Source organism: Falco punctatus, assembly GCF_963210335.1.
Source record: "Falco punctatus genome assembly, chromosome: 3".
Taxonomy (NCBI): Eukaryota; Metazoa; Chordata; class Aves; order Falconiformes; family Falconidae; genus Falco; species Falco punctatus.
The window spans coordinates 48,200,204-48,224,153 of NC_137582.1; the positions used below are offsets into that span (position 1 = coordinate 48,200,204).

The window sequence follows — 23,950 nt, forward strand, 5'->3', positions numbered from 1 at the left end:
TCCAACAAGTGAGGAGGGGTATCAAGAAGTTTCAAGAGCAAGATTGTAATTAAAATGATCTTCAGAATTATACAAATGGCCTAAACATAATAGGATATAATTCCACATGGAAAAAAGCAAGGTAATTTAGTGAGGTAAGAATAAACTATATTAAAGATGAGGAACTTAAAAGGAAGAAGCAGTACTGAAGAAAAAGGTTTGGAGGGTAGTTGTAAATGACAGTTTAAACACCAGTCAACAGTGTCGTGCTGCCGAGAGGAAGAGAAAATACCCATCACACTGGGTTATGTAGGTATGTATGTTCTCTGCAGCCTGTGAAGTAACCTTTCTTTTCTCCTCAAGGAAGAGGACCCAAAATAACAGTCTTCACATTCTTAGACAGTTGGTGCAGTATAGATTAATATCCACAGAGGATAGGACAGAACATCATGACATACTTAAACCGCACTAAGGAAAATTTAGCTCTAATGATAAGAAAAATAGTCTGAAGAAGGTGAAGATAGTGAAGTGTTGGAATATGTTACCTATGGAGAAAATGAAACCCTCCACTTTTTATAAATAAAGAATATGTTTTAAAACCAGGCTAACAAACACCTGTTAAGAGTGGTATGCCTACAACTGGTCTTGCATCAGGTCACAGAACCACAGAATGGTTGAGGCTGGACAGGATTTCTGAAGGTCATATGGTCCAACCCCCCTGCTCAGTCAGGGCCACCTAGAGCCAGTTGCCCAGGACTGTGTCCAAACAGCTGTTGCGTATCTGCATGGGTGGAGACCACAACCACAACCTCTCTGGGCAATCTGTGAGGGGGAAGACTAGTCAGCCCCTGAAGTTCCTTCTGTCCTTAGTTTTCTAAACTTTAATGAAAAATTATGCTAATATTTAGCTTTGACTTTAAAACTAATTTGCTAATTTTTCTTTATTCCATACTTAAATCCTTGTTTTACCAGTTCAGTTCCATAGTATGGTTTTGTTTGTTTAGGAATTGCTATTCAGAAACTGCAGAGAAGACAAATCATGTCCTGTGTTACGCTTGCTCTCCATCAAATTTAATAATCCCACTCTGCAGATCCCTAAAACAAAATAGTGAACACACTGAGCTGACCTTAATCTTTCTTCAATGGAATTAAAAAAAAAAAAAGCATTTCTAAAACAAAACTCAATAAATAAATCTTATACCTGGGAAGTAGGTAAACAATCTCTTAGCAGTGTTCTCCTCAAGAAAAAGTTATAACTGTGCAATACTGATTTTACACTATGCACTCAGATTATGCTAATTTTTCACAGTTTAATTTTAAGCCTCATGCATAAAGTACTTTAGTCCCATTGGTCAGCCTTGTGATGAAGAGAAGGCAGGTGTTCCAGCCATTTTAGATATCAAATGCCTCATGAGCTATTTGGTATCTCTAGTGAACAGGACAGAACAAATCTTCTACACATACATACTACTAAGTGCTCAGATAAAGCTGTGAAAAACTACTATTGAAAATTATAAGGAATATAAACATTAAGTCTATGTAGAAAAGCTTATTTTTCGAGTGAGTTTCAAGGAATTTTTACTAACTCAAATGCTGGAAGTTAAAAATGCTAAAATCAATACTCAAGGTTGAAAATCATCACAAAAAGAAATGACAAAGATATTTTTCAAGGAAGCATACAGTTTCTTCCTCACTTTTTTAATAATCCAGAATCATGTATGTTTAGTATTGGCCTTGCAATTTGTATCTAAGTACATGACAGATCACAGGTGATTAACATCTCTGTAAGCATCTCTGTCCTACCATGGTTGTTTTAGGATATTCTGCTACATCCTAGAATACCTTTCCTAAATAAACTCCAGAAGGTAAATACTTAAGACAATAGCAAATGAGGGGTGAATGAATCTAAGAACATCAAAGGTTCTCTGAGGGAGCTGAACTACAAAAGAAGCTTTGAACCCAGGTTAAAATGTCACAGGGTGCTACCTGAGCACTGCATTTATCAATTTAATTCCTTCAGAATCAACAAATAATCTTTGTGACAAAGATAAAGAAAATTTAAACCTGTATTTCTTTTTAAAAGCTATCTTTGAAGTCACCTTATACCTTAATGTGTAACTACCATTTTAGATATACATTTTAAAACATTTTAAAAAATTTCCCAGCAAAGTAATGAAAAGATGCAATCGTATTGAGTCACAGCACACCTCCCCCCCTCCCCAAAATACAATGATCATCAAATGTTAGAATAATAGGAAAACTTTTTTAAATTTTATTAGAGAATTTTTGGAAATAAATACTAGTTTCCTACTCAGGTAGTCATCTCTTTTTCCAAGATGAACATCAACAGACATATAGAACTTTATCTAACAAAGTAAATCGCACTGCAGAAACTCAGTCCCTGAGAAATTCACAGCACTAAACAGTATGCCCAGATTTACTGGCCAGCCCTGCAAAGTAGGAACCTAAAACCATGGTTGTGTATCTAAGTATTAGTAGCTAAAGTGTGGTTTGCATTCATATCTGTTCTTTTAACAAAAAGATTTATTTAATTGGTACCGGTTCACTGCACAGTAATCCGTAACTGACATGTGTTTCTAGAAGTCTCCCCCCCAAATCACTCCCTTTACTAGAGGTATCGAAACACTATTTTTTTAATTTGTCAAGTCTTGGTACAACCCTATCCCATGAAAAAATGCTATCTCCAACCCTCTCTGTTCACACAGTGGAAGGATGGGCAGACAGCCCCAGTCATTGTTTTTCTTTTTCTTTTTCCTTTTTTTTCCCCTCCACTTTGACATTGTCTGAACTCCAGCAGACAAGAATACTAGCTTCTGATGTACAGTGAAGAGGGTGAGGAAAGGGAAGGTCGGCTTTCTCATGCTTCCCGTGATTAGAAGAGTCATAGAAAAAAAGCGACCTGTGACCATGTAATTCTAAATTAGCAAAAGTCATATATTTTTCAGAAGATGTATGCATAGGAGTAAATACAATGGAAAAATATATTGGCATTCAGGATGCTGTTGACTGTTTAGAAAGGTTACCAACTTGATTTACTGTATAGGAATTTCTAGTGAGAATTTTTAGTTTTCTCTCAAAAATAAAGCAATTTGTGGATTTTTTTTTCTCTCCCAGAGCACACCAGGAATGCTCACAAGAACTAGTGAACAGTCATTAAAAAAATATATTCTGGTAATAGTCTCAGTTTTAATAATTTACTGCTATACTTAGGCATGTACATTCACAGCATCAACCACTGATTTTTCCACTTGTTAAAGAGACTAACACCAAATCCCACAGAAAAATGTAGCTTCAGAAGAATCCTATGACTTTATGGTTGTAGTTCTGTTTCAGCCTACTGCCCTCAGGTGTTTGGAATCAAGTCAATAATGAGTTTAACTGGGAAGAATATGTAAAATACACAACAGTTATTACTGAAACAGATAAGACACGGAATTGACATTGAAACAGTTCATTTCTGGAATGTTGTTCATTTTATACCAGTACGGCAATAAGAAAACACATACTGCATCTTTGAAGGAGTGACAGAAGCTCAGAATCCCAGACAATGAAATACAGAAGATCAATAGATAGTGACAGTTCTTAAAGGGCATGGTTAATTTCTCTCAAGTTGTAGGACTTGGAGTACCATGGTGGTCTAGATTAGGGAACAGATAGAGTTTTATTCTATAGTCTGTCATGCTCAAACCCCCCTTCCCTGGAGAAGCTGTCTATGATTAAGGACAATGTAGAATGTTCAGTTACACACATAAAAAATAGTGTGAAAATGAAACAGCAAAAATCCACAGGAATTATTTTCTCATGGGTATTAATAAAAGAGAAGTTTCTTGAAAATTCCATTTAAGTAGTAGGAATTGCATAGTTATGCAAACAATATATATTTTCTGCAAGTATCATGGAAACTCACAAGTCAAGACTCTTCACAGAAGACTTTCAGCCCAGCTTCAGTAAATATTATACTCTAACAAACACATTTTCATGAAAAACAGCCTTTAAATTGGACTCTCGTGTTCAAATGTTGCCTTCTTGGACTCTGACAAACTTTATTTTTTGTATGCATTTCTGATAAAAAACTCATTTCAAGGCTTTTTAGCAGAGAGGTCACTGAATTTTAATTCTAAGAGTTATGAACAATATCTGTACATTCTTGTTTGAGAAATACCTGGTAACAATGCTGTATATCAATTGCAATCAGGCTGTCTGTGTGAAAGATAAGCAGATGTAGCCAAACATGCCTTTATTCGGGATTGCAATGCATACAGAGAATCCTGAAAAATTTCCAACTTCAGAAATTAGCTGTTTATTTTGGAGCCCCTATATCAATAACAGCAAAACATACCACAAAGGTACTAACTGCTCATCTGCCTTACAAAATTGAAAAGGAATGTTTTGCTTTTAGTTCTGAGAAGGAATAAAATAAAAGGAAATGAAAATGAACTGCCATATGCAGATCCACATGATAAGTGAACAACAAGAATCTAGCAGCTAACTTACAGAGCCTTTAATTTTTACCACCACAACAATTCTAGGATGTTTTCATGTCTGAAAAATTAAACTGTCTCCACATTTTTGAAAGGAAAATTCTGTTAATACCATTCCACATCTCAGATATCCTAATGCTGTCATCTCAACTTCTTAATTTGACTTCAAGGTGGTGTTCACACCTTTATGCACTAAATAAAGCATGGTACCTTTTAAAGTGGAGCCACATCTACTAAGCAGAGGGGAAAAAAAAAAGGATGCAAAAAGTTACATCTGAGTGGCTGACAGTTATATACCTGGCAATGGGCTGATAACCTGCCCCAGCATAGAGTTGAAAACTGCATCCCAGAGAGCAGAGATGGGAGCTAAATACCAAAATTAGAATAATCATCTTTCCAGGTAAGAGACAGCCTTTCACTAGATATGTCTCTTTGGGTGGCTGTTGCACTATCTATTAATCACTCTTTGGCTATTGCTTTCATAAGACATTCTAGTCATATCTACATGGATTATTTAGCATTTTCCCACAATTCTGTTCTTCTTGTGTGTTAGAAATGGGATAAAACATTTCTGATTTCATCTAAATATATGTCCATTCTAGCCAATGGGCAGGTATTTGCATATATGCTCATTTTAGTCACTAACATGACTATAGTGTAACGTATATTTAGTTACTAATGACATCTCTTTCCTATCAACCTTCTTTGTTTGCCTGCTTGCATTGCCTGGCTTTCCCGGAAGCTGACTGACTTATGATTACATGAATGGCACCAAAGCCTGAAAAGAGAAATCCAAAGACATGCAATATTTAGGCTTAATTCCCCCTTCTACATGCAATAAGCTTTTGTAGAACAGGATCCTGAAAGCAAAGCTCTCCAAATTCCATACACAAAAGCGGCACACTCTCTGTGAAACTATTCATTGCAATACTGTTTTTTACTACCAGTTAGCCAAGAGAGGATGTAGTTGGGATGCTCAAATGGAAATAGCTTCAGTGCTATACCCTGTATAATAAAAATGGAGTGTTTCAGAAATTTAACATTAATGAAAAGTTTATAGCTAATGAAGAGTAGGAAACACAGGATACCTGCCGTTGGAACCAGCCAGATGCCACCAATACACTAAATAAAACTTGGAAAACTTTTATTGACTAGCAAGCTCAGCATGTTGGAATAATAAGGAAGTTTGGAATTTCCTCTCTCATTTGGAGTGCCTTTGCAGAAATATCAGCTGGTAACTACATCAGACTGTGCTATGTATAGCTTTGTTGATTTACAGAGGTCTTTAGAAAGCACACACCCAATGTTTTGCTTCAAATGAATAACCCTTATAGACAAACTCCCTAGCATACCCAAAATTTGGAGAATGAGAGAGAACATTACTTTTTAAAGTTTAGGTCATTAAAAAGGATACTTGTTTAATTTCAGAGTTATCAAACTGAGGTAATCTGACAAAATTAATTTCTACTTATGAAAGCTATTCTCCAGACTTCCAAAGGACAACTTCTTGCAGCACAAGGAAGGAATAGTTATGAAGAAAAGGAAGAATGCATTATTTCATTCCAATCTCTACAATTAATGTAATATATCTGCTTCATTTTTTCAAAATATACTTTGAGTTTTTCAGTAATGTCAATTCATTTTTTTGAACTGTTATTTTTGATAACGCTAAGTGAAAACAAATGGAAATATGAAAGCAAATGGAAACATTATATAAACAACTGAGTGTTGTTCTTCAAATATGCCAAGTTATTGTAATGTTTCAATTATTTGCATTACAGCAGTACCTTCAGAGACAGGACATAATGCCTTTCTTTACTAATACACATCCAATAAATACATAAAAAGATACACTAAGTATTATTACTCCTTTTAAAATTATATAGAATAGAGTTAGAGGTTAGATGATTCACTTCATGTCACATTGGAAAATCTGTGGCAGAGGTCCAATTATAACTTGTCAGATGAAGAAAAAATTGCATTTGAGTGATATTTACACAAGCAACCTCATTAAAATAAATGTGTGGTGGCTGCTTTGCATCACAGCAAGTCATCTCACCCACCAAGCTTGTTTTACTCCTTCCTTTTCACATGCACAAATTTTGCCCAGCTGTGAATGACAGAGTGAGAAAATGAGAAGGAAAGAATGAACACTGATTTCTGAATAAACAAAGCACACAGTTCTGATAAATTAACATTGATAATGGAACAGAATCCATGTAGTAATTCAAGTATATTTTCTTCAGAAATTTTCCATAACTGTTGAATGCAAAACTGTATTTTTGCCTGGATCCTGCAGGATGCCTACCAGCCATGGAGAACTGTTTAGCATTCCTATTCCTGCTCAGCATTTCTGCAAATCTGCAGATTTTTTTGAAGCTACAGCAAGCTTCAAGGAAAGAAGTCACAGATCTACAGATAACAGAATAATTTCTGAAAGCCATTAGCATGACTTCTCCTTTAGCAATAAATACTGTGTGTATTATGAAGGGTTTACTTTCCCAGAAGTGCTTATGGGACTTAAGATTGCACAAAAGGGCTGTGAAATGTGTTTCCCTCAGTTCTGGCTCTTTGGTTCCTGGAGCCTCAGGTCACATTCAACTCATAGTTCCTATCAAGCTTTTCCCAAAGGACCTTTGGGCTCCTGCAGTAGCCAAACTTCCCTGGAACAGGAAACTCTATTTACACTGATGTCTTAAAGCCTGGTGCTCATCCATAAAAGGGAAAAATAATACTTTTAGGAACTGTTTTTTCTTAACCTTTAACAGACCACGAGTCTAGTCTAAAATGCACATGCTGTAAAAGTGAGTTTTCACAAAACCAAGAAAAACTATTTCTGAATAAATAAAAAACCTCATACCCCTGAAGTGCCTGCAGCATTCTAACAGTATGCAATATCTTAACAGGAATGTGGAACAGAAAAATATAAATTTGTTTTCACTGCCTCATATGAAAGAACGGCAATCTATAAGCATTAAGAGATCTTTTATCCGCATCATTTTTGATGCAGGTACATTTTTTTAATTTTGTTTTGAACAGTGAGTGGGCAAACCTCTTTTTCAACTCTCTGTTCAGGGGAGAACCAAAGTCTTCCTTGAGGAAGCGCCCTGTTTCAATTCTACCAGGAATTGAAAATAAGCCTTACAATGGCAATGGGACTTCTGAGCAGAAAGATCCTGGAAGATCTGCTTCACATGTGATAAATTACAGCAGACTACTTGGAAGGTAAAGTAGAAATAGATCCTTTTCCCTGCTTGTATTAATGTTTCTGTTCCTCACCCCCTTAATAGACTGTTATTTCACAAAGTACATATGTAACTTCCACTTGTCAAGCAGATTTCTGAATTTTTTTTTAAACTGACATTTTGCATACAGGAGAGTAATTAATTAAAAAAATGAGGAGTTTTATTAAAAATAAAAAAGACTGTGACTTCATCTAAATCTTAAGACATTGTTTAATTTAAAAATTTTATCTTCATGCAGATATGAGTTTTGGTTTGCATTTTGATTACTTCAGCACCAAGATCAAGCTTTCCTGTATTACTACAGCTTATAATCACATCCCCTGTCTTTCCTTCCCCATAACATCTTTTGTTTACTGCTTTCATTTTTGTCACAGCTGAAGTGAGTGAGATTGCCAGGTCTGTAAGCTTCTGTAAAATGCCTAGCACTTTACAAACCACATAAAATAACAGCATCTGTCCTATGCAGGATAGGTGCACTGAGGGCTACTCTGAGATACTGAGAAAAATCCTTCTGAAAAGCTGAGTTGTTTGCATGAATGCTGCTGAAAATAAGCCAAACAGCTGAATGCTGCAGGCATCTGAGTTTCCATATAAAATGCCTAAACTGTGAACTTTGTGCTCAGACTGAGATTTTGTTTTGAGATCATACTGATGTTTTCAGTACATGTTCCTTAATTAGCACTACTCTCTTCTCAAAATCACTGTATCAAACTAAATATTTATTCAATAAAATAAGATACTTCATTTTTGGATTCTTATTCATATTTTTGCATAAATCTACATTCCAAATACAAAGAGATTTCAACTCCTTTGTTAAACTTCATTTAGCTCCAGCGAAGAAACTGAGGTGCAGACACTGTAATCTGATTACAAACTGAAATTGCATCTTTTAATACAGCTGTAAACAACTACATGAAAGATAAAGGTGCTGTTACAGTAGCATATTCATAGTGATGACGTTATTTTGGTTGAGATTGACTATTACAATTTCTGTTTTAAAGCTGCAAGTTGAAACATGCAATCACCTTGCTTACTAAAAATGGCAAACAGTATCTGCATGACCTTTTCCAAACTATATTTTAATGCAAGATCTCTAACGCTTTAACTGTGACTCCTTAGATGAACAAACCTATTTAATTCAATTCCAAATGCTCGACAATTCTTGGCCTCAGACTAGAAGTCTGGAGACATCACAGTTGTATTCTAGGAGATTAAAGAAAGCAGAAGGACACAGGGGTTTTCCATAACTTACTTTCATTAATCACAAGGACTTGACAATGTAACGTCTCTAATCTGTCATCTAGGAAATGAGTAAGGTCCTAAAAATAATTGGGAGTATCCCAAGGTGAATAAGTGTAGATCTATGACAAAAAAATTGATATATTATCTCTGTATAGTGTTACTGGTTTCTTTATTTTGGCATTTGTCCATCTCTGTGTCATTCTTGTGCTGAATTCTCTTATCTGTCTGAGCCTCATCATCATCTCAATTCTACAAGCTTTTCAAAGAAGCTGGTTAGATTTTTCATTACTTCCTATTACTACATTCTTATTTAAAGCTGAAATGTAAGAAGAGATAAACTTACTATTAATAGCAAAAGCTTTATTAAAATGTTATTCTCCCTCCAGGTTTTAAGTGGGCATAATATTGTGCATGAAAAAAGAGACATTGTCCATTACTAGGTAAATGTTATTTTTCCATCTAGATCTTTAAAAAAACATTAACACATTTAATACTACCAAATTGTTCTGGTTTACACTCATTCTTTTAAACTTCTGATTATTTTCTTGATACTTAAAAAATATTTAAAATATTAAAAAATAAAGTCTTTCATACTAGTTAGGTAACAGGTATTATCCAAACAGAGACTTCAATTACCACCTACACAAAAACCTGAACATGTATCTGTTTGATTAAATATACAAACGGTGTTACTAATTTAAAGTTGCAATTGAGCATGTTTATGGGGCTTTGTTCTCTTAAAACTCTTAAGGTACCTAGCAGGCTAATTTTAATGTAAACATTTGTAGTTTACTTCCACTAAAACTACTACAGAAGTCAAACACTTACCAATACGGATTCAAAAATACTATTTTATAACGACTAAAAAACCCCAACTGAAGTTGTACAGGATCTGACAGATTTTACAAAGGTGGAAAGCAATAACAACGTAGAAAAAAAAAATGTCTCTTTGATATGATGCATATCCCTCTTTTTAGATATTTTCCCACAGAAATGGAACAAAATATTTAAGATGTTCTGGTTTATCTGCAAAACAGAGGCCTAGAAGCCTCAGCTCTGAATTCCCTTTCCTTTGCTCTCTTATCTGCTCTTTTTTTTAAGTTCTGAAAATACCTGGGAGACAGAAGATATGAAGAGCATATACAGTGTGATTATCTGCATTATCTAGACTTACCTCTGTATTAATTTGGACCAAAAATCTACGCTCATCATCCAACTAAAGCACAGATTTGCAATCTAAGTCATATAGTGCTTCTCCACCTCTGGCTGAGGTATTAATCCTTGTACATCATAGTCCCAAATACATGTTTTTCTGTCCAAATATGCAGTCATGTTATGAGTTATCTTTTGACTTTCTGCAATTTTGTTACATGTTTTCACTCACAAATAGAGTATCTAAACCAATAACTTTTTAAAATGGTAATTCCTACCATGTGTGACAACTGTATCAACTGGCAACCACAACAGCTTGTAGTTTGAGTTTCTACAGGTTTATAGACCTAGACAGAAAAATCTAGCTTTAACAATTCAAAATCTGTGCTTAACAACTACAATTGGAAAGTTATTTTTTAAATGACAGAATACATTCATACAAAGTAAAAGAGGTTAATTTTTCATTTAGTACCTGGGTAAATAACATGTCTGTCAAACATCTAGACCAGCTTGGAGTCACATTTAGGAAATACCAGGAAGTCCATGTATATCATAGAATTATAGTTTGGGTTGGAAGGGACTTCTAAAGATCACCTTGTCCAACTCCCCTCCATGGACAAGGACACCTTCCACAAGACCAGGTTGCTCAAAGCCTCATCTAACCTGACGTTGAACACTTCCAGGGATAGGGCATCTACAACTTCTCCCAGACCTTTAAATATCCTAAATCAAATATCAACCCTTAACATGAATAATTCCCAGCATGTTGTATTTCAGCGATATAACCCCATGCATATAACTCAGCTACCGTTCCTTTAATGCTATCTGGACAGCATCAGACAGATAAAACATTTCTCTGTTCCTTCATTAAAGGACCTTGATTCTGTCTTTTGCATGGGCACAGGATAGTTGTACTCAAATGTATCACATTTAGCTGAATCTCTTGAGATGCCCAAGATTTCAAGCTGCTCCTTCACTCCCATATGGGACATTATGCAAAAAGCTCTGAGGCTTTAACAATCAAATAAAAATTCTGGAATTTATGAGACACACCCACACACACCCCCACACACACCCCATTTGTAAAGTTTTTGTATAGTTTTTAAACAGCTTTTAGCATTCTTTCAAGTAATTTCAATTATTATTAATTTCAATTTAGTGCTTCATGAAGCTGTACCATATGAAAACAAGACTGCTACAATACACGCTGTATTTACATGCACAGGCAAAGAAGAAAGGGATAAAATCAATGTGACTACTGGGAAGTTGACCGGAAATTATTAAATGTTACAGTCAATGTCTAAGTGTTATGTTGGTTTATTTTTAAACTTACCATGAACTGCATTTAGGTGATCAACTATTAAACCAGCAAACAAATCTCTTCATGGCAACTAGACATGAACCTTTTGCAAGAAGTGTATTTTAAGGAGGGTCATTTAAGAGGAAAGAATAGAGGAATGGAATGGGTTTGTTTAAAGCTAGTGGCCAAGTTCACATATAAAGTGACACTACTGACTTCAAATTTTCACTGGAGATAAATTTGGAGCAGGAATTTTGAAGCAGTTTCAAGTAGTCCATTGTCATACATACAGATTTGTTTTATTGGAGCTTTCTCAGAAATACAAGTTCTTAGTCATTTCCTCTTCCCTTTATTCCCTCATTCTTTCTTAATTTACAGTGATGTGTTTATAATAATAACTTAGTGATACAGATACTGGTTAAGCAGCAGGAACCGTATGAAAGTGACTTCATCAGCCACGTGAAGACTGCCTTTTGCACTCATCCTTGACCTGGGTATGGGAGGTAACACCAAGGCAAGAGACTTCACTAATGAACATCAAACCATCCATGACATTGCTAACCTAAATTGTTTGTAATTACAAAATATCCCAAGAACTGTATAACCGTTCTTTTGTTTTATTATTATGCAAAAATACCAAACCTGCCCTAACCCAAAACTTAAAAAAAACAACCTTCAATTTCTTATTCAAATCTTTCAACTCTTAACTGACTGAAAATAATAATGTCTGATCACTTCTCTTCCTGACTTGACTTTAGAGGTAGTACTCAGGTCTATAATGTTTTGACAATCACACATTCAGTAAAAATTATTATCCTCCCCTTGGAAAAATATTCTGTTCCAAGGGAGGATCTCTAATTTAAGCAGCATAATACAAGCTTTTCCTTTAAAACCAGAAGTTACGATCCTAATGAGAAATAATTTCAACACATCTGTGGAAGTCTTTTTGAAAATGTACAGCACAACGCTGTATGCAGTTGTACCAAGGACAACGTGAGAGTGGGATACAAAGTGATCACTTTTATAATAGTTATTAAATTAAATAGTTAAATAAATAAAATAGCAAATTATATTTACTCTATGAGTAAAATAAAAATAAATCCTTATTTCAGAATGCTGTTGCCTCAATTTATTGAAGGTTAAAATACGGTACTTGCAAATACAGCTACAACTTAAGACACTACTGAACTTGGGACAACACCATGCCGCCTATGCAGCAGGAGTCCAATATTTTACCAGTTCCAAAAAAGATAGTTTTCAAAATCAAATACCTATTTTTTTCTTTTAGTGTCCTCTGCTGTAAACATGACAGAAAACAGGTGTTATACGTGGCTACAGTCCATGCTTCCATCTCTCCCATCCTTCTGCCTCTGGTGTTACCAAATCTCCTTTTTCCTCACAGTCGGGATTTAGTCTCCCTTCCTTCCTTCATTCCCAGCTGCCTAGAAAGTCAGGGCCAATAGAAGACTGGAAGGAAAGGTCAGGAAGTGCTAGAAGTGGTAAAGATGCTGTATCTCAGCAGAGTGAGACCAGAAGAGTTCTATACCTGTCTGTAATGCACCCAGAGCTTCCATGGCCCTCTGAAACCCACTTTCCCATGTACCTCTTCATGCACAGTCTCTGAAATATCAGCTGATCCCTTACCCTTCCCATCTGAAATTCTGATTTTCCCAGTCCAGGGCTTCAAAGTCTTTGCTGATGCCTCTTAATCCTTTTCTCCACCTTCCTATTTTCTCCCCAAGTCTGTTAATCCAGTGCTGCAATACTAAGTTTGCATACACCCCCAAAAGGCCTCAGATCAGCTCCAGCATGTCATATGGAGCTGTTGCTTCTAATGGATATGATTACTCTTCATTTCTAGCTAAATATTTAAACCAATAGCTAAAAATGCACTGATACGTAGAAAATACTTTATGTAAATATTATACAGGGATAAAGGCAGTCACAACATATATCTGTGCTACAATCAAAATATAACTAACTCTAGCTTGTGTTGACAGACAAGAGTCTGTTTAAAACAGGCTAAGCCAGGTATCAATACAGCCTGATAACACAAAGTTCAACATTAGCTGCTAAGTCTAACTAAGCTTCCAGGTAAGCAGTGGCTAAATCCTGTGTTTAAATGAACAATCACGCCATCTTGAGAAAGAACTAAAGGCATATATAGGCAGAAGAAAGGGAGGTACTCACAAGTACAATTCATATATTAAAATGGGCTCTACAGAAGGAACAAAAGGAAACTTGTCCGCCTTAATGAAATTAATTCATGTTTCTGTAATCTGATCAATGTAGATTAATTATTGAGATTATAAGTACCACTTCTTTTTTATGCTACACAAGTATTTCTATATAGACCTTGTAAATATGGTTTTGATTTTGACATACATCCTAATGGGGATGTCAGTCATATATGTATTTATTCTTAGTGAATGTCATGCGTATGATCAAGCAGTAGGACAAAAAAGATCAAGAGAACTACAGTTTGGACTTACATATACATAAGTTTGTTAAGTATATTGACAGAAATTCAAGAGGAGAAAATATCACAGGTCAGTGAAAAAGCTCTCTTTGAATCTTCATTTAAGAAAAGAAGCATTATAAGTCTTCAGACTGAAAAAAATAATCAAACCAAGATGATGCTAAACTGCTTTACTGATGTCAAAAGTCTAGGTCTACCTTGTCTCCTGAGAGATGCTCGTGGCTTCCCATGAGGTAAACTCTGTCCTTCATTTAGACAGGTAAGCTAGAAAGTGATAGACATAGCTTCTCACCCATCTGAGCAGACTTGGCAGATAGCATGCTTCAGCAAATAGCTAAGCTATTTCACTATCACCAGTCTTGCACATGTGAACATTACAGACATGTCTGCATGGAGCTGGCTAACAGACCAACGAACTTGTGAGGTCCCTACTGTGACAGGAAACATATAAATCTATGAAAATACTAAATACCCATCTACTCCTGAGATTATCTTTCAGACAGATAGACATACAGTCATTAAACTAATTAGCATCACTTACGTGTTTAAAGTACAACTACAGAAACAAAAACATAAGAGCTCTTATGTTCATGAACTACTTCTCCACTTCAAAGTGGCATTAACATTGTAGTCTTGAGGATCATTTATATTACACATTTTTAAAGATTACAACTAGGGAAAGAATCATACAGATGTTGTGTGTTATCTGGTGCATTGGAAGCAGCCATGTATGTGACTTTATGGATGGTTTTCCAGTCAACTTTCCAATTTTATTTTACACACTTTCCAGAAAGCAAACAGAAATACATGGGGGTTTTGTATGGACAAATTCTTTGCTGAAAATATTTGCTTATATCCAATACAGGTAGTTGTAAACACTTCCCATTTTGTAACAAAACCTACAGAAAAATTAACATTCAAATTGGCACTTCAGAATGGGGGACTAAGTAGTCTGATGGAGAAATAACTGTGCAGAAACCACACTTCCACCAGTAATAACATGTAGAACAACTTCCTGATAAACTTTTTGTGTGAAAATTCAGGTGGATTTTTTTATTCTTCTTTTATTGGTAAAATTAACTTAAACCAAGCTGAACGATCTGATCTTATGGGCATGCATATGATTCTAAAAGTACAGATAGATTTGTACAGATGTGAGGGATATATGTACAGATCCAACTGCAGAAATGAATTTTAAGTAAACCAGCGATACATATGAAGACACCTGTTATTAGAGTCTTCATTTCTATATCAATGCAATTGCAAAAGTAAGATGTATCCAGCCAAGAAACTGCTTTTCTGTACTTTATTAATTCTAAGCAATTCAGCCAACAGGATTGCAGAAAATTAAAGGCAAATTACCTTTCCAAAAATCTAAAAAAAAAATAATTGAAATATGATAAGCTACTACAGGACCAATAGAGAAATTAGTAATAAAACCGTTCATAAAAGTGATGAGCAAGGATTGTATGGCAGGTCACATTGAACTAACTCTGATAAAACACCACGGGATCTTCACTATCAATTTAGAACAAGCAGGATCTCATTTCTTGGTCTTGCTTTAACTCTTATGTGCACAGGTTTTACTGTACATCTATGTAGTTGATTTTATCATCTGCATCCTATATTTTTATTTACAAGCATCACTGCTGGGAGGGGCTGTCATACCCCTGGATTGTATAGAAAGCACTGCAACCTTCCTTTCTGTAAAGGGAACTATGGATTTAGACAGTGATCACATGAGAAGTATATGGCAAATACTCAATATTTCCTGATTATCAGGAAATCTTCTGCACCTGCAATTCTGTTAAAACTTCCCTGAGCTATAAGTCAGTCAGTCATTTATTCATTTTAAGGTAAAAAATGCAAAGAGAAGTACAGAAGAATTAAAAAAGAAATCTGGTGAACATTATGTTGTATATAAACAACTGAAAATTTTCTTTCTATTTCTTTGGTATGTCCAATTGGGATGCTTGCTGTCATTTGGTAAATATTCCTGTGTTAACGCAAAACTTCCCTCCTCCAAATAATGGCATCTCAGTCAAAGTATGTAAACAAAACCATGTCACGTTATGATGACTGCACCAGCTGGACTGGGATAAATAATGATATAACAGACTTTTTTTCTGAAAAAAGGGCAAACAGTTTAAAGCTTGTGGCTTATATCTTTTTTAACATCTCACTGTTGCACAAACCCCAGCACTGGCGTTATAGACCTTACCAAAACTACAGCTACGGTCTTAATAAAAATTTCGTGCTTTGTAAGACCTGAATTATCCTCTCTATATATACTTTGCTAAACATAATGGACATTCCCTTACTATGTAAGGGAATATTTAAGACTAAGCACTAGTAAGCATAAAAGGTATTTCCTTCTTCCTGCAATGAGATTTGGCTACTGCACAGAAATCAAAGTAAAAAGTTTGGCTTTTAAACTACTGTTGACAGAGCCTATTCCCCCACTCCACCAGGAAGACACTCTACCAGACACATATCTAGTTCAAACGAACCTGAGAGCCTGACCCATCATACCACAATACACATATATATCTTAATCATAAATCTGATTTTCTCAATCAATCAACTGTCTTTAAAGTATAACAGCTATTAATTTTCTAAATTAAAATTAATGGGAATGTTTGTTAGATATTTTTGTCAGCATTTAATATTTCTTTAACATCTTACAGAAATTGAGACCATAGTATTCCTCATCACCAGCCAGCACACAACATACTTCAAGTTCTCAGGGTTTTTTTTGAAGATGTGTAAAATAAAAGTTCTGTACTAGTAGGTTTTCCACTTTTCTTTCCCATAAAAGATAGTTCACAACAATGATTCTTCGTAATTTCTTAGATCCTTACTATAATTAAAATGAAGCCAAGGAACAGAGTAATTGATTTTAAATATCCTGCTCCCTATAGATGTAATTAAAATGGACATTTATTGCACGGAGGTGTTAGATCATTAAAGAATTTATATTCTTCTTGCTGTAAGACTCTGCTGGTGTTACAGAACCTGAAATAGCAGCTTATTCTCTTTCCCTATGTGACTCATGATCTTGTCGATCATGACAGAAGAGACTAAAAATACAATACATTGCTGCACGCGGTGTCTATAAATCCCAGGAAAGAAGTAGCTTTAGACATTTATACAGCTAGTCTGGCGACCAAGCGCGGGTGAGTGTGTCAGCTAAGCGGTTGGAAAGCGGACAGTTTGTGCTGCTGCTGTAAGGACAGGAAGCATGGAGAGTTTCTGCCGCGGTGGTTGGCCTGAGATAATACCATTGTATAAGGCGGCTGGGCGGCCTCTCCCAGCGCTGGGAGCCCGGAGCCTGGCGTCTGGCTGCCTGGCCCGCGGCCAGCCCGGCCGGGCTCGGCGGGGAGGGTGGCTAGCCCTCCGGCCGCGCCGCGCACAGCCGCCACACCTCGCCTCGCAGAGGAAATCTGGCCAGGGCTCCAGACTTTACGACTTCTTCTTTACGAGTCCGTTTTCTTTTTTTTTCCACTTCACTCTGGTAGTGGTGTTCACGCTGGGCTCTCAGGGAACTATTTAAAGTCACAATGAGCTGATGACAGGATTATTGGGAAAAGTCGTACTTTGCTACCCCAAAATGCTCATTATATTCCTCTCACTTTTAAAACAGTGGCAAATTACTGTCACTGCCACCCGTCACCCAGAATCAAAGATTCATTTCAAAGGGCAAGTTCTCCAGTCTTTTTAATTTTTATCCCCTTTAATTCTACCAGGTTTATTTAAGATATATGTTCTGTTTAAAACAGACATTGTTCTTACCACACAAAGGAGTTCAAGGATGTGGCATCAGTGTGTTCCCACCCACCATTTGCTCTGATGGTGTTAGATTCTTTGAAAAAACATGCAAGTCCCAGTGCAAGTATTGTGCTGGGTATATTTTTAAATTTTGTGTTACAGTAACAGTAAATCGAAGATATTAAAAGTTGAAGAAAAGCTTTCCCTTTACAAAACCTATGTGAAAAAAACCCACCAACCAACAAATAAACTATAATATAGCACAGCCAGCATCTGCTACCTTTGTTCCAGAGAAGCAAGATTTTACAGTCCAGGCAGCTTCCACAAGAGCACCCTCATATGCCTTCCAAATATACATTTACACATATACACAAATGCTCATCATGCTGGATTTAAGGTTCTTGAGCTTTCTTTTGAAAAGGCAGCAAATGGAACAGTAGTAAGTACAGATAATTAGTGAGAATACCAATACTTACCTTTTCAAAAATATCAGATATTTATTAAAATTGATGGAAATTAGTGTAAGACTGGGAATAGATTTCTATATCAGCATTAAATAAATCTATTCCTGTTTTTACATTAACATTAAACAATTTCTCAAACAGTATGCAATACCCCTTCACAGCTTAATTTTACCATAAAATAAGAAGTATTTCAGCAGGTGGATTATTTTCCCGTACTTATTTATAAAAATATTTCACAGTAGCCTATTATTAAATAATACTGATTTAATTGGTACAGCAGTAATGTTTGATACAGCAATAATTCTGTCTAGCAACATAACTGGAGTTTGCTGTATTTTTGTAACATTATTTTAATGTGTTTAGTAAGTAAAATCACTACAGCAGCAAGACTTCAGTTCCTAAACAGCATACGCAGAAGTGATCTTATGTTTAAGGCACTACATTTAACCTGGATCTACAGAAGGGCTGTGTGGATTAAGACCTTGTCCATGAGCAGTGTAATCCACATATTGTGAAATATTAAAAGTCCTAAAATTCAAACTGTTATGACTGAGTTTGATGGCGTTCACATTATAAGACAGATCCCAAACATAAACCGTGTCACTAGCTTTAGATTTAATGTTTAAAAAATAGAGGATTTACTTGTCTTTTGAATGTTGAACCTCTAGGAATCACATTTTCAAGGCGCTCTGTGATCAAGAAAGTGAGAAGAATACTTTAGTATCACATCATATTTTTAAAGTCACACAACATTCAGAAGGAAAGGCTTCAAAGGAAAACAAAAAACCAACTTATTTAAAGCTTGGTTTGATTAAAACAGTTTAGCTATATTCTAGAAGAATGTAATAGCAAATAAACTATCTCCTCAGGCAAACCAATACAGGCATCAAAAACTGACTCATAAAGAGGTAAAATTTAAAATAAATTATTTTGTTGCCTGTATCAACATATTAAAAATACTTAAAGAGTGATGTGTCAAAATAAAAGGAAAAGAATGATAAGTAATTCTGGACAACAACTTTAAACATCTTAAAAGTCTTAATTTTGGAGATGATTGCTCAATTAATACAAAAAAGGAATTGCTTACTTTTGAACAATTGAGAAAAAGAAACTAGTATACATGTTTTTCTTGATTCCTTTAAAAGTTGTAGTAGAGATGAAGTCCCAAAGGGTTAACCTCTTCCTTGTCACACCTATTGTTTCTATGCAGTGACAATATAGAAAACCTGGTAGCAGCCTAGACATGACCCTGTAGTAACCCTGCTGTATGCACTTCTCTGTCTCTTTTGGACTGATCCAACTGGTTGTCCAAAGATCCAGTAAATATTTGCATGGACAGAGTAAGGCAGTGGCACTTTCCGTGTAGAGCTGGTAACAAGACACAACATCTCAGCTCTGTGTCAACAGCGAAAAACAAACAGTGGCTGCTAGCACAGAACATCAACTTTCATGCAACAGTCAGCGCTCAGGTACTCATGACCGTGACCTACACACTTTATCACACTTCGATCTGCATTGTGAAAGCAGAGACTACAGAGGTGGCTGCCCATAGTGTAGCCTTGTGGGCTCTCTGGTCCTAAAGGAATCACATTGGTCCTCCTCTCTGTGTTTCTTCCTGATCCATTTTACCACTTTATGCAGTCATGATAGAAACTACATGATGGAAGATGAGATATATCTATGCAATTGTTGATCTCAAAAACATGTTCCGACTCTAAAATTCAGCCTGCAATCCAAGGGCAAACATGAGGGTTGAACACATACTGCTGTTAGTGGTAGGAGTCCAAGGAATTAGGCAGCAAGGGGCACTATTAGATTAGGCATTGAAGAGATTAAAATGCAGTCAAATTTAATGAAATGCTTGAATACAGCATTTTACCATGTGCACCTATTTTTCTGTCCAGGAAGAATCTTACTGAAACAATAGTGGCAATGTTTTCTCTAACCGAGCTCAGGCTCCTGGTCTGTCTTACAGTTCTACCATCCATTCTGAACAAATACAAATTAACTGTTTTGGTAAATTATATGTGGCTCAAACAGTTGCAGATCTCAAAAGATATTTTGACGAAGGGTACTAGTTCTGTACAAGAACTTGAAGTAGAATATGGGCTTTGTAGAGTCAAGGACCTATCTAACTAATCTGAGATCAAAAATAATTAAACCCAGGTCTTGCAAATTCCTTAACTAAGACTTACCTTTATTAATTGTCAGGTTTTTTTGCAGCCGCCTGCAGAAAGCACTTTGGGCTGTAGTTTCATATTGATCTACTCATATTCTACTTTTCGCCAAGGAGCCACGTTGCTAAATATCTTAATATCAATGTTAATAGCCTAGATTTGAAATAAAGGTTAAAGAAACTATCAGAGGGAGGTCAGAAAATACTTTTTCCTTGCCCACTCCATTTCTTTTATGTAAAATGAAGATTTCCACAGTCTGACAAAAAAACCACAACCTAACCCAGGCTAAGTGCAAAGACAGCCCAGGTTTGTGGAACTTCAATGAAACCCTTGTAGGTTTTGGCAAATCTTGGATCCCTACTGGAGCAACTCCAAAAAAGCCATTTTATTACAATGCACTGCACAGCCCCAATGATGATGCAGACCATATTTGTATAGAACTTAAAAGAATGTGAGACCCAGATTCTGTTTTATTGCCTTCTACAGAATTTATTAAGAGCATCTTGCCAAAACATGCAGAAAGAATAAAACATCAGCCAAATAGGTAGTTTTCCAACAGATGAGGGCTGGAATGGTGAAAGAAGGGAGGTTCTTTAATAAGAAGGAGCCATAGTCAAGTAAGAGAACTGGTGTAAAAATAAATGTTTATCACGAGCTCAAGAAGCATTAGAACAGTAAGTAGTTGGAATTCTTTCATCTCTGCCCTTTGACCCATGTAAGTCTCAGTTAGAGCATTACAAGGGTTCAGGTGTGATGGCTTGAATGATAATTTTAGACCAAAGTGGTTGGCAAGGAATTTTGAGATCAATGTCTTGCAGTGGTTGGTGGCTTCAAGACTGTCAGGAAGTAACATGCTACAGAGCAGAAATCAATATTTAGATCTGCAAGTAACAAAGATCACATGGCACTTCATCAGGAACAAAAAGTCTGGCAAAGCACATGAAAGAATGGAATCAGAGCAAAGCTAGGGAGCCAAAGCTTCAATATGTTTTGTGATTACAGACAAGAGGTGGTTATCAAATGAGTTTTTTAGTATTTTTCAGACTGCTTGTAGCTCGACATCAGTGTCACAACTGTATATTCTTCTGTATGTTCCCAAGGTTTCCCTGGGTTTCCTCCTATCATCAGCACTCCTATCTGCTCCTGCATCCCCCCAGTCTTTTTGCTGCCTCCTTACTCATCCCTGCATGCTTAGGTAGTGATTTCTGCCCTTTATTTTTCTCTAGTACTACTGCCTCTTCCACATCTGCTCGCTAGTAGGTTCAGCAACACCAGCAGAGAGCCCAAGCTATTAAGCCCTCTTGTGGACTGTTATGATGGGAGCAAGAAGAGAAGGATTAATGGAAAATTGATTGACCTTCCATATGTGGGCAGAATGCAGAACCTTGACAGCACTGGGTTTTTTTAGGCTCTGGAAAGTAGTATACTATAGCAAATGTAGTCTTTTCTGATTGCTCTATAGACTTCTCATTTACACAGCATACAATTCCTACAAATTCACTTTCTACTCCTAAATAATTTCATACATTGCTTATTCTCTTCCTCTTTTTATAACTCTACTTTGTCCCTCCACCAACATTATGGTCTCCCTCATCCTATGCCATCTCTTTGTTTTCCAACTCTTCACATTTTAATTTGTCTTCCTTTCTCCAGGATGGCAGGAGGAGGAGAAGAAAAACATGGGAATTGTCTCTGTCCAACTTACATAGCTCAAGGGTAGTTGCAGAAAGGCCTGCCTTAACCTCTGCTACTGTATTTTGTGGCCCACTCAGTAGTGGAAGAGACTCTGACTACATGTTAGCTTAAAATTTAGTGAAAACTATAAGCATCTAAAATTCCTCATTTTTTTCTCATGAAAAGTGTAAGACGTATAGAGCCTGATAATTCTCTGCCTCCCTCCAAACAACTGAAATTTCAAGTCTGTGTGCCAAATAATACACCTGCTAGATTATTGCAATTTAGTATTAATTAAATACCAAAACACTACATATGACTAAAGAATGTATTTTTCCAAATCTCATCTTCAGAAGATTCATTATATTCTTATTAAATTAAGAAGGAAAAAAACCACACCAAAAAACCAAACAAGGAAAGCACCCAACCTGCCCCCCATGAAGCAGAAACTGAGAGGAAATTTTCCATCCAAACTATTTAAGTATGGTAACGTTAAGATCTTAAAGTGGGAGGTATGGCCACCTGGGCTGGGGCCTGAGAAAGTACAGTGTGATCAATTCCAGTGTGAACACTGTGATGTGAATCAAGAAGGAACTGCCAGAAAAAAATTCCAAATAAAATTTCAGGTTCTCTGCCCATTCAAAGATGTGACTTGTGGGCAATTTTTTCTCTTAATACTGCAGTTTATATTGAAAATGCAGAAGTCTTTGAAAAACTTCATTCAAAACTCAACACCTTATGCCTCAGAAATAAAACCAAAGTATTAGCAATCTTACAGCTGCACAAGATCAAAGATGCTTAAGAAAAGGCATAGCCTTAAGGTGAGTGAATAGTGACAAAAAACATCCTGGAGTCCTGGACCATGACATTGCCTTTCCTCTGCTTTTTGACTTCACTTAAGAGAGGAGATGAATGGAAGAAACTGAAAAAAAGGTGATTTGTACTATGATGGCAGAGGGGAAAAACATATAGTTCTGAATTGCACTTGGTCATCTTTGGATCCTCGTGACATACCTGGAATTGAGCAGTCCCAGAAAAGAAGCTACTGCTCTAGTAACAGGTAGATTCTGAATACCAGAGCATGCAGTGGAGCTTGTAGGGTAACAGATGATGATTTCATTCTATGTGCACTATATAATTTATTATTCTTTGTGTATCTAGCTATAGGAGCCATAATACATGCACTTGCTTTCTACTGAATAGTAACCAGCTTTCAAACACCTTATCTGTACAATGAAATCAGGCGAGGGGGAGGCTGACTCACATACTTGCTGATAGATATTGCAGCGTTACAATGTAAGGAAATAAAGTAATGCAGGATTAACTGGAATCTTTTTAGAGGCACCACTCCAAGTTTTCTATTGCTCTAAACAGCACCTATAATGTGGTACTGCCAATTTACTCTTCTTGCACATTAAATGTACAAGATTCCAGGGGTAACTATTTTATTTTTCACAACATTCATATTTATAATTACATGCATTAGTTGATTTGCCAGATACAAACTGCATATCATCCTTTAAGCCTGTTTTGAATTGCACTGGGGGTAACTCCTTAGGCAAAACTAACAGATTGCAGATGCATATGAATTAACATTAATTTTGCACAGTATATGAATGGGTCACAGCTTACTACAGTTCATGCCTAGAAATGCTACTTTCAGAAACCATACACAGCACATTTAATGTTTAAGCTACGGATAATGTTTTGTTTGATTTTATGAAGCAATTTATAGCAATCAGTTTTTCGTCTTAAGATGTTTTTTACAGTTCAAAGGATAGGCTTGTGCAGAATGGACCTTATTGGTGACATACCCATATTTTAAAATCTTTGACATTCAGCTAATAATAAGTATTTGATTAGGAGTAACAGCTGTATATTTCAATACATATGGCCATCTCAAAACTCCCAGAAAATGTTGTAATACATCTACAAAGCTAATTTTCTTTCCTGCTTACATCTTCATAG

The 23,950-nt window shown here is 36.1% G+C and overlaps 1 protein-coding gene across 1 annotated transcript in view; it reads right to left on the reverse strand.

Moving 5' to 3' along the window:
• The window catches only part of LOC308060553 (transcription factor SOX-17-like), a 37,767-nt gene extending 14,693 nt beyond the window's left edge, over positions 1–23,074 (reverse strand). The window contains exon 1 of the mRNA XM_080379441.1: positions 1–23,074. This exon is cut by the window's left edge and continues 13,183 nt beyond it. The gene's annotated coding sequence lies outside the window, so the exon portion shown is untranslated.
• Positions 23,075–23,950: the final 876 nt, after the last annotated feature.